The sequence below is a fragment of the Palaemon carinicauda genome, chromosome 1 (assembly GCF_036898095.1).
Source record: "Palaemon carinicauda isolate YSFRI2023 chromosome 1, ASM3689809v2, whole genome shotgun sequence".
NCBI classification, from domain to species: Eukaryota; Metazoa; Arthropoda; class Malacostraca; order Decapoda; family Palaemonidae; genus Palaemon; species Palaemon carinicauda.
In genome coordinates, this window is record NC_090725.1 from 270657470 (window position 1) to 270668787 (window position 11318).

The following is an 11318-nucleotide window of genomic DNA, read 5'->3' on the forward strand; positions in this document are numbered from 1 at the left end:
TGATGTTAAAGGATTATGAGACGCCCTTTAGTCCTAAACTTAATAAGTTTTTAAGGTCACTCCTGAATGGCAGAGGCAAAGACTGTAACAATGCCCTAGCTAGCAGGAAAATGCCCTAGCTAGCAGGACAATGCCCTAGCTAGCAGGATAATGCCCTAGCTAGCAGGACAATGCCCTAGCTAGCAGGATAATGCCCTAGCTAGCAGGACAATACCCTAGCTAGCAGGACAATGCCCTAGCTAGCAGGATAATGCCCTAGGTAACAGGACAATACCCTAGCTAGCAGGGCAATGCCCTAGCTAGCAGGACAATGCCCTAGCTAGCAGGATAATGCCCTAGGTAACAGGGTAATACCCTAGCTAGCAGGGCAATGCCCTAGCTAGCAGGGCAATGCCCTAGCTAGCAGGACAATGCCCTAGCTAGCAGGACAATGCCCAAGGTAACAGGACAATACCTTAGCTAGCAGGACAATGCCCTAGCTATCAGGATAATGCCCTAGATAATAGGACAATACCGTAGCTAGCAGGACAATGCCCTAGCTAGCAGGATAATGCCCTAGGTAACAGGACAATACCCTAGCTAGCAGGACAATGCCCTAGCTAGCAGGACAATGCCGTAGCTATCAGGATAATGCCCTAGGTAACAGGACAATGCCCTAGCTAGCAGGATAATGCCCTAGGTAACAGGACAATACCCTAGCTAGCAGGATAATGCCCTAGCTAGCAGGATAATGCCCTAGCTAGCAGGACAATACCCTAGCTAGCAGGACAATGCCCTAGCTAGCAGGATAATGCCCTAGGTAACAGGACAATACCCTAGCTAGCAGGGCAATGCCCTAGCAGCAGGACAATGCCCTAGCTAGCAGGATAATGCCCTAGGTAACAGGATAATACCCTAGCTAGCAGGGCAATGCCCTAGCTAGCAGGACAATGCCCTAGCTAGCAGGACAATGCCCAAGGTAACAGGACAATACCTTAGCTAGCAGGACAATGCCTTAGCTATCAGGATAATGCCCTAGATAATAGGACAATACCGTAGCTAGCAGTACAATGCACTAGCTAGCAGGATAATGCCCTAGGTAACAGGACAATACCCTAGCTAGCAGGACAATGCCCTAGCTAGCAGGACAATACCCTAGCTAGCAGGACAATGCCCTAGCTAGCAGGACAATACCCTAGCTAGCAGGACAATGCCCTAGCAAACAGGACAATACCACGGAGACTGACCATATATACAAATGCCCATCAATAAAGCCTCCTCTCTACCCATGCTAGGACTAAGAAGGGACAGGCAATGGCTGCTGATGAATCAGCAGGTAGACATGTAGGGCCCCCTAAACCACCCAACCTCAGCTCACAAGGATGGTAAGGTTGCAGATACCACAAGACACTATTGAGCTTTAGCGGGAATAGAACCCCAGTCCCAAAGACCGCCAGGCAGAGAGGTTTCTAATAGGCCATCACAACTCTAATATGACTTTGAATTTTTCATACTCATCTTATTTATATTTCAAATAATTATGGTAATTGCAATAAAACTTCCAAAATGGTAACACGATAGGATACTGAAAAGGGAACAAATGTTTCTTAAATTCTATATATATATATATATATATATATATATATATATATATATATATATATATATATATATATATATATATATATATATATATATATATATAATAAAAAAATATTACTTTTCATTTCATCAGTATAATCGAATTAAGACAATTTGCCCTAAGGCAGGAAATTTCCGTAAAGGAGACAAATATAGGAAGTTTTCCGAGATTTGGTGTTTTTTATCTTAAAACTTGACTGGTAAAAACTAAAATGAAGTAATCAGAATTACTAGTGAAAACCCAAAATATTTTAGAAGCATCATCATTAAAAGTGTTGTTTTAGCTTTAAAAAACATACTTTTACAACGTTATACATATAAAGTGCCAACTTCACTTCGTCCAGAACAACCTCGCCATCCGTGTAAGGTTATAGGTCTACCTACCAAGAGTAATCAGTAGCCTTTGCCTGGTTTCCCTGATCATAGCTTGACTGGAAAAGGGTTAGGGTGCTGATCATTTATAATACGGCCGGCAGCTAGGACACTGCCTTACAAACAAAATGTCGTGTCCTTTCCTCTGCCACTTATGAATTACCTTTAAAAAGTTGGTAATATCCTTGCCTGGTGATCGCCAGAATGGGGTTCGAGTCATGCTTAAACATGTTCGTTGCTTTGGTCGCTGCAACCTCACCATCCTTGTGAGCTAAGGATGGGGGGTTTGGAGGAACCTATAGGTCTAATTGCCGAGTCATCAGCAGCCATTGCCTGGCCTTCTCTGGTCCTAGCTTGGGTGAAGAGGGGACTTGGGCGCTGATCATATGTATATATATTGTCAGTCTCTAGGTCCTAGGACATTGTCCTGCTTGTTAGGACAATGTTACTGTCCCTTGCCTCTGCCATTCATGAGCGGTCTTTAAAACTTTAAACCCGAGACATCTGAGCGATTCTTTTCTTGTACCCATTGCCTGGAAATACAATATTTCAAAACAAATTCGGAATTTTTCAAAACGAATTTAAGTCAGCTGAAACTGATTCATCTTGACTGCCTTTTAACGAGTAAAAACAGGTTAACCGAAAACAATAAAACAAAATAACTAGGATGTTTACAAAACTATTGTCACACTAAACTCCACTTGCCGAGGAGGTCGCTTTACGGAACGACCTCCAACCCCCGCCCCAATCTTCCCCTTTGATATTCCCCAAACCGCCCCTCCCATATCCGGCTTCCATTTATACCCCATAGGTATTGCCGTCCCTAACGTACACACACACGCACACACACACTAACAACTCCAGACCCCCTCTTATCCACCAGTGCACACCAAAGGCCCTAACTATAAGGTCCTACGCCCACATCACCATCCATCTATCCCCACCCACCCACCCAGCAAATCGATCGTCTGATTGATTACCTGACCAGGAGGGGGATGAGAAGGGAGAGGAAGAAGGGGGTAGGGAGGGGGGAGGGATGGGAGGTGTGCCACCTCAAACAAAGACCCTATGGGAGCAGCCAAGTCCCCTCCCTCCCTTCCCCGTGTCACTCCACCCATCGCAACCAAGAACGAGACTTGGGACTATCCAATATCGGCGACAGTTAGGAGTTCGATCTGTATATATAGATGCATTTTGTTTGTCCGCAAAATTAAATATCAGCAAAGAAATAGCAGAAAACAAAAGATTGTAGAAAAAGTATCAATGTAAATGTTAAATCAGTAATAACCAGTGAAAATCCGTAAATGTATCGTAAAATTGTACCTGACCATGAAAGATAGCTACATATTTGAGATATATACTGTAGGTTTACATGCGTAAACGATAAACAGAAAAGAAACTAATACGTCTACAAACCATTGGAATAATTAAGATTGCGGTATATAAAGGTAAAGGTAAAGGTGTCTGGTTTCAGTTCTAGTTTCATCACATAAGATGCTCACCAGAACGTCAGCTGGGCAAGACCAACACCCCCACTGTGGTGCCCAACCACAGCAGTGGCCTCCCCATGAAACAACTTAAACTCACGGTCCCGGGCTGCGATCGATCTGCTGCCATGCGAATGCGAGGCGAACACGTTACCGCTGTACTAGCCAGGAGGCTAAGATGTCGATTTTAGAAAAAGAGAAAGGAATCGACCCTCGATGAAAGCTTCTCAAAGGAATTTGAAATGCTGCTAGCAGCTAACAGATAATTGCTGTTGATGATGTTTTAATGATTCTAGAATGATTCTAATTGGTGTTTTGCTGGGTAGTGCTGACGTATTTCAGAGTTCAAACTTTATCCCAAACGGCAAGGCTTGAATCTCGCTCGATCTTCTTAATAAAATACATACTTGGGGCAAACGTTTTTATTTTAATGAGGAGGTTAACATAAATCTCTCCTCATAGTTTATCACTTACTTAATTTATTATACTGCACTTTTGATTATTCTCTTCTATGGCCGCTTTCGTGAGTAGGACTATTCAATCTTCTTTCATAACTAGGCTTGCAGCTTAGCTTATAATAATAATAATAATAATAATAATAATAATAATAATAATAATAATAATAATAATAATAATAATAACAACACTACACGTGACAAAACTCTTGCAACATTTATTTACTTTCCTTAGATGGAAAAATGTAAAATCAGTTAAGTATTAATAGGAATCTCTGCACTCAAGCAAAAGTAAGACTTTAATGATTCATTGTATTTGATGATTCTGAATATTTGGAAATACTAGACGTTATCTAGGACTCTGGCTTTCCTTTTCAATATACTCAAAACACAAACAGTATTCCTTTCATAATTATACAAATCAATATCTCTGTTTATCCTTTGCCATTTTATTATTGTGAGACTACAATTCTGCTGTATGAATGACTTTTCCCAGAGTCTGTATCTTCTGCACAACATTCAAGAAAGTGGAACTTTTTTCATTCATAAAAGGTAATTATAACTAAACATCTGGCAAAATATCTCTTTCACAACGGAACTTCAACTACTGATGTAAATTAGAGAGACTATAATAATACCTGAAGCCCTTTTGTTCCCATTGATTTACTTCTTAGTGACTAATTCTCTTCCTCTTGTTTTGTTAAAATTTTTATAGTTTATATAAGAGATATTTAATCTAATGTTGTTACTCTTCTTAAAATATTTTATTTTCCTTTTTTCCTTTCCTCACTGGGCTATTTTCCCTGTTGGAGCCCCTGGACTTATAGCATCCTGCTTTTCCAACTAGGGTTGTAGCTTAGCAAGTAGTGGTAATAATAATAATAATAATATTTTGGGAGTAGACTCTCTTTTAAGCAGGTTTTATTAAAAGTGATTGCTGCCTCAGTGGCGTTAATCTTGTAATTAACTTTTTCTATTGTTCTTATTATCTTCTTCTCTTCATTTGAACAATCCGTCAGTAACTGGGAAAGGGACATATCAATAGGAAGGTGATGAAGACCATATCATTCACAATTTGTCTTTAATATATCACAACACATTGTAAAAGTACAGATAATATGTACAAAGTATAAAACACTATCACAATGTTAGTGCACACAAAGTAATTGTCACTTTTATACAAAATTTATAAATTACGTGGTGTTAAGTTTAACACATCCTTCGACTCAACCGGTTTCGAGCAGTGAGAAGGTTTTCTGCTCATTGTCAAGAGTGAACTGAAATGCAGGTGTTGTTTTGATGGCTTATATACGGAGTCCTGCTACGCGATTCCATCTTCACTGGTTAAGAACCGCCCTAGGGCGGAGACCGTTAATCCTATTGGGTGGTGGCCTCTGCCTCGCCGGGATGTTTGGTGGGATTACTGGCTCTGGTTCTGTCAGGAGATAATCCCTGTTTTGACCTTCAGCTATATCAGTCCTGTCAGTGTTGTTATTGCCTGGACTATTGTTGATAGTGGACCTTATACATGTTGGCAATAAGGTCCCTTCTTGCGTGGTGTTGAGGTTAGGTCTTTGTTGTTGAATAAAAATAGCTTCCATTATCCGGAGACGTCTACTGTCAGGGGCATGGCCGATGATTGTTACATTTTTCACTATATGCTCCCTTGTTGTCATGAAATTATGTTTTTGGAGGCAATGCATTTTTATTGCACCCTGTTGCACGTGGCAAGATAATCTCTTAGAAAGACGCATCGTCGTCATCCCGATGTAGGTGCCAGGACATTCCTGGACGGGGCATTTATATCGGTACACTACGTTCGTCTTTTTCAAGTCATCTTGCATGGCGGGGGCAGGGTTGTTTTTCATTATCAAGTCTCGTGTTTTTGCTGATTGGTAATAAATTATGAGGTTGATTTCAGTATCCTCTGCCGTAGCAAAAACGTTGTTTTTTATTATATTTTTCATAATCTTTTCTTCTTCGTTGTAGTTTACGCTCATAATGCCTTTATAGTAAAGATTTATTTTTGCTGGCGTGTTGGTATCATTAGGGCCTTCATTCTGGTACCATTTCTCGATTTCTTTTTTAATTTGACGATTAATGTCCTTATTCGTGAAGCCATTATTCACCAGAATTTTAGTAACTCTGTCAAGTTCCTCGTGGGTGCCTCTCCACGAAGAACAGTGAGAAATGGCTCTCCGAATAAAAGCCTTAATGGTGGCAGTTTTATACCGACTAGGGCACTCGCTGTCACCATTCAGACATAGGCCGAGATTCGTTGGTTTTACGTACACCGAGGTACTAAAACTATCATTGCTTGTTTCTACAAGGACATCAAGGAAGGGGAGACGTCCTTGGAGGCTGTGCTCTAGGGTGAACCTGAGCGAGCTGCATTCCTCGAAAATTCGGCGAAGTTCTTCTATGCTCTCCTGATTGGCCGTTTTTATGAAAGTATCGTCAATGTAGCGTACATAGAGGTCTGGTTTACTGATTTTTCGAAAAACTCTCTCCTCGACTACTCCCATATAAAAATTAGCAAAGAGGACGCCTAAAGGGGACCCCATAGCGACTCCATCTTTCTGAATAAATATATGGCCCTTATGGGTAGTGAAAGGGGCTTTCTTGGTGCATATTTCTAATAATGCACGGAGAGAGGCCTCGGGGATGTTGAGGGTGGGTGTCGTTGTATCCCTATAAACTCTGTCCATTATGAATTTTATTGTTTCATTCACGGGAACGTTAGTAAATAGGGACTCGACATCCATGGAGGCAATAACTCCGTCACTTGTGGAATTTCTCAGTTTTTCTAGGAATTCTGCTGATGATGTCACACAATATTTATTGGGGATATAGGGTGTGAGTAAGGTGTTCAGTCTCTTAGCAAGCTGGTATGTAGGGGCAGGGCACTGGCTGATAATAGGCCTGAGAGGGTTCCCTTGCTTGTGCGTTTTTACATTTCCGTATAAGTAGCCGAGCCCAAAATCACCTGAAATAGGTGGCAAATGGACGGCGTTGGTGGCAGCATTAATGGTTTGTATAATGCTGTTTGCTTCCCTCTTGATATCCTCGGTGGGGTTGCGGGACAATCAGGAGAGCATAGAAGAACTTCGCCGAATTTTCGAGGAATGCAGCTCGCTCAGGTTCACCCTAGAGCACAGCCTCCAAGGACGTCTCCCCTTCCTTGATGTCCTTGTAGAAACAAGCAATGATAGTTTTAGTACCTCGGTGTACGTAAAACCAACGAATCTCGGCCTATGTCTGAATGGTGACAGCGAGTGCCCTAGTCGGTATAAAACTGCCACCATTAAGGCTTTTATTCGGAGAGCCATTTCTCACTGTTCTTCGTGGAGAGGCACCCACGAGGAACTTGACAGAGTTACTAAAATTCTGGTGAATAATGGCTTCACGAATAAGGACATTAATCGGCAAATTAAAAAAGAAATCGAGAAATGGTACCAGAATGAAGGCCCTAATGATACCAACACGCCAGCAAAAATAAATCTTTACTATAAAGGCATTATGAGCGTAAACTACAACGAAGAAGAAAAGATTATGAAAAATATAATAAAAAACAACGTTTTTGCTACGGCAGAGGATACTGAAATCAACCTCATAATTTATTACCAATCAGCAAAAACACGAGACTTGATAATGAAAAACAACCCTGCCCCCGCCATGCAAGATGACTTGAAAAAGACGAACGTAGTGTACCGATATAAATGCCCCGTCCAGGAATGTCCTGGCACCTACATCGGGATGACGACGATGCGTCTTTCTAAGAGATTATCTTGCCACGTGCAACAGGGTGCAATAAAAATGCATTGCCTCCAAAAACATAATTTCATGACAACAAGGGAGCATATAGTGAAAAATGTAACAATCATCGGCCATGCCCCTGACAGTAGACGTCTCCGGATAATGGAAGCTATTTTTATTCAACAACAAAGACCTAACCTCAACACCACGCAAGAAGGGACCTTATTGCCAACATGTATAAGGTCCACTATCAACAATAGTCCAGGCAATAACAACACTGACAGGACTGATATAGCTGAAGGTCAAAACAGGGATTATCTCCTGACAGAACCAGAGCCAGTAATCCCACCAAACATCCCGGCGAGGCAGAGGCCACCACCCAATAGGATTAACGGTCTCCGCCCTAGGGCGGTTCTTAACCAGTGAAGATGGAATCGCGTAGCAGGACTCCGTATATAAGCCATCAAAACAACACCTGCATTTCAGTTCACTCTTGACAATGAGCAGAAAACCTTCTCACTGCTCGAAACCGGTTGAGTCGAAGGATGTGTTAAACTTAACACCACGTAATTTATAAATTTTGTATAAAAGTGACAATTACTTTGTGTGCACTAACATTGTGATAGTGTTTTATACTTTGTACATATTATCTGTACTTTTACAATGTGTTGTGATATATTAAAGACAAATTGTGAATGATATGGTCTTCATCACCTTCCTATTGATATGTCCCTTTCCCAGTTACTGACGGATTGTTCAAATGAAGAGAAGAAGATAATAAGAACAATAGAAAAAGTTAATTACAAGATTAACGCCACTGAGGCAGCAATCACTTTTAATAAAATAATAATAATAATAATAATAATACAAATAGATATTTACTATATCTATTTTTATAGTCATCTATATAGTATATGGTTTTACCTTAACTATTATTTTATAAACCTTCGAAACTTCATTATATTTTCGATTTGCTTATCATGTTTCAACGTTTCGGATGACACCAAATGGTAAACGTTCAAGAGTCCAATTTGAATGAGAGGCAATGTGTAGTTGAAACGCTGAAAAGTAGAGAATCCTATAAATGAGCTTGGTAGCCTTCTCTTGGATATTCCGTAGTCAAACGGAGTGAATCTAAACTTTTCGTTAGTAACCTTGAAATGCTAGGAGGATCCATACAATAATACGATATGTGGATTGAAAATCTTAGATGATAAACTAAACTGTTAGAAAAAAAAAACCGTAATTTTAATCGGAAATTCTCCGTAAAAATATACTGTGCTCAACCGTATTTCAGTAAAATACAGGCGACCGTAATTTTAACCTCGTTTTTTTTATTATATATCACCGGTTGGTGACCGTAATATCACTCCTTTACGTCAATATATCAGTTTTTGAAACTGTAAAAATCCAGGACTAAATGTTGCCAGACATTTACCATTTTTAATGCAAATTTTTAACAGTGTAGGCCAAATATTAGAAAGTATTAAAAAGCCATACCAACCTAAAAGCAAGGTTGGTAGCCATTGCAAGAAAGAGAACGCGATAAAGGTTGGTAAGCTTGAAAACGCAAAGGGCGACGCATGCTGTGAGCAAAATGGGGCGAAAGAAATCAGAGGCAGCCAATAAAAGTTCTTGCGATTTACCTCCTGAGAACAAAGCAATAGCAGGAAAAGGCAGCGCAAAACAACTGTGGTGATCTATTTCATCCAAAAAAAGTATTTGATCTTTTTTTAACATTCGCGTATCCTTTGCACTACTCTGCTCCGCTGTTTTATATACTTCAGTAGTTTGTAGTAAACTTTCTGTAGTTGGATAAAAATATACTACTGTTGTGAGGATTTACGATGCTTCATAGCTTAGCCGAGTATCCGATGTATATAAAATATCAAATATTCTCTCTCTCTCTCTCTCTCTCTCTCTCTCTCTCTCTCTCTCTCTCTCTCTCTCTCTCTCTCTCTCTCTCTCTCTCCATAGGATTTCCACAATCCAAGTCCTCAGTCCTCAAATATATCTCTAAATTCCCAAATGATTATACTGGAATCAAGAAAAGAACATGTATATACTATAATGTTGCATTTAACTTTGAGAAAACTTTCCTGTTACTGGTGTGAGCTACAATTAACTCTTTTTACAAATAGAAAATACGCTTTACAAAACGAAGTCTGATCTAAGAAGAATCGCGGGTCGCGATAGGTGGGCGTGGTAGTATAAACCTGAAACATCTTGCTCAGAAGCTTTCAAGGAAAACCATGAAATATAGAATAAATGGAAAAACAAAATATACGCTTTCTAGTACAGAGGCTGCAAAGCTGCTGGGGTGTACAGATGCAAAGTAAATGAAGACCCATGACTTAAGCACTGCGGCTGTAAAGCCAAGGAAGCTTGTAATTCCAAGCACAGTGGCTGTATAGCGTACTGAAGTGAGTGGATTCAACAACTGAAAAGTCACATGGTTAGTATCTAATCGCCTAAAGAATTACACCAAAATGATGATGGTCACATATCAGTAAATCAACTGTCAGAAGATCTACATTTTTCTCTTGGGAATTGACAGACTAATACCAAGAACGTATAAATTCTGTACTCTGAAGACAGAATTTATCCTCATTTGAAGCATTTCCAGTGAACAAAAAGCTATCATTTGCCCATTAAATATATTTTCCGACCACACCCATTTTGGCACCAGATTTTTTTCTTGTATTGCAGAGCTTTAGGAATTCTCTCCCCAAAACCATTTTCTAGTTTTCATCAAGCAAAAACCAACCATGGGAAAAAAATTTGGCGTTAATTTCCCAAGTAAACGAACCTTAGCATCTAGCAGTGAGGACATTTACCGTCAGTTGACATTAGGGGAAAATAATAATAATAATAATAATAATAATAATAATAATAATAATAATAATAATAATAATAATAATATCTTAAAAACTTTTAAAAATGCTTACTTCTGCGATATGATGCTCCATTTTACAGCGTAACATGAATCTAGCGAATATCTGGGATGCAAACGTGTGCCAGGATAATCCAAATTCTCTGTGCATATTTAGCACCTACAATAAAAAACCTAAAGCGAGGGAAAAATTCCCCAAACGAAAATAAAGACAATCCACTCCATCGTTCCCTTGCATTAGGCTGGCGACACACCCATCTACACTCGTCCCATTTTCACCAGCTGTTAGCAAAAGCATTTTCAAGATATTTAACAATTCAATGAGAAATTTACTAAAATGAAAGGATATCTACATGGTCTGGTGAACTGATTTGCATTGAGGGGAAGCTGTGCTCTATTTTACCATAATAGCCACAAAAATACGTCTTGATAAGAAAAATTTATGGGGTACATGTATATGAATAGGGTGCACTAAATACTCGAATCACAAACACACACCTGGTTATATATATATATATATATATATATATAATATATATATATATATATATATATATATATATATATATATATATATATATATACCTACTCGTATATACATATGTATAGTTATATACACATACATACATGCACATGCAATATATATATATATATATATATATATATATATATATATATATATATATATATATATATATATAGATATATATATATATATATATATATATATATTAT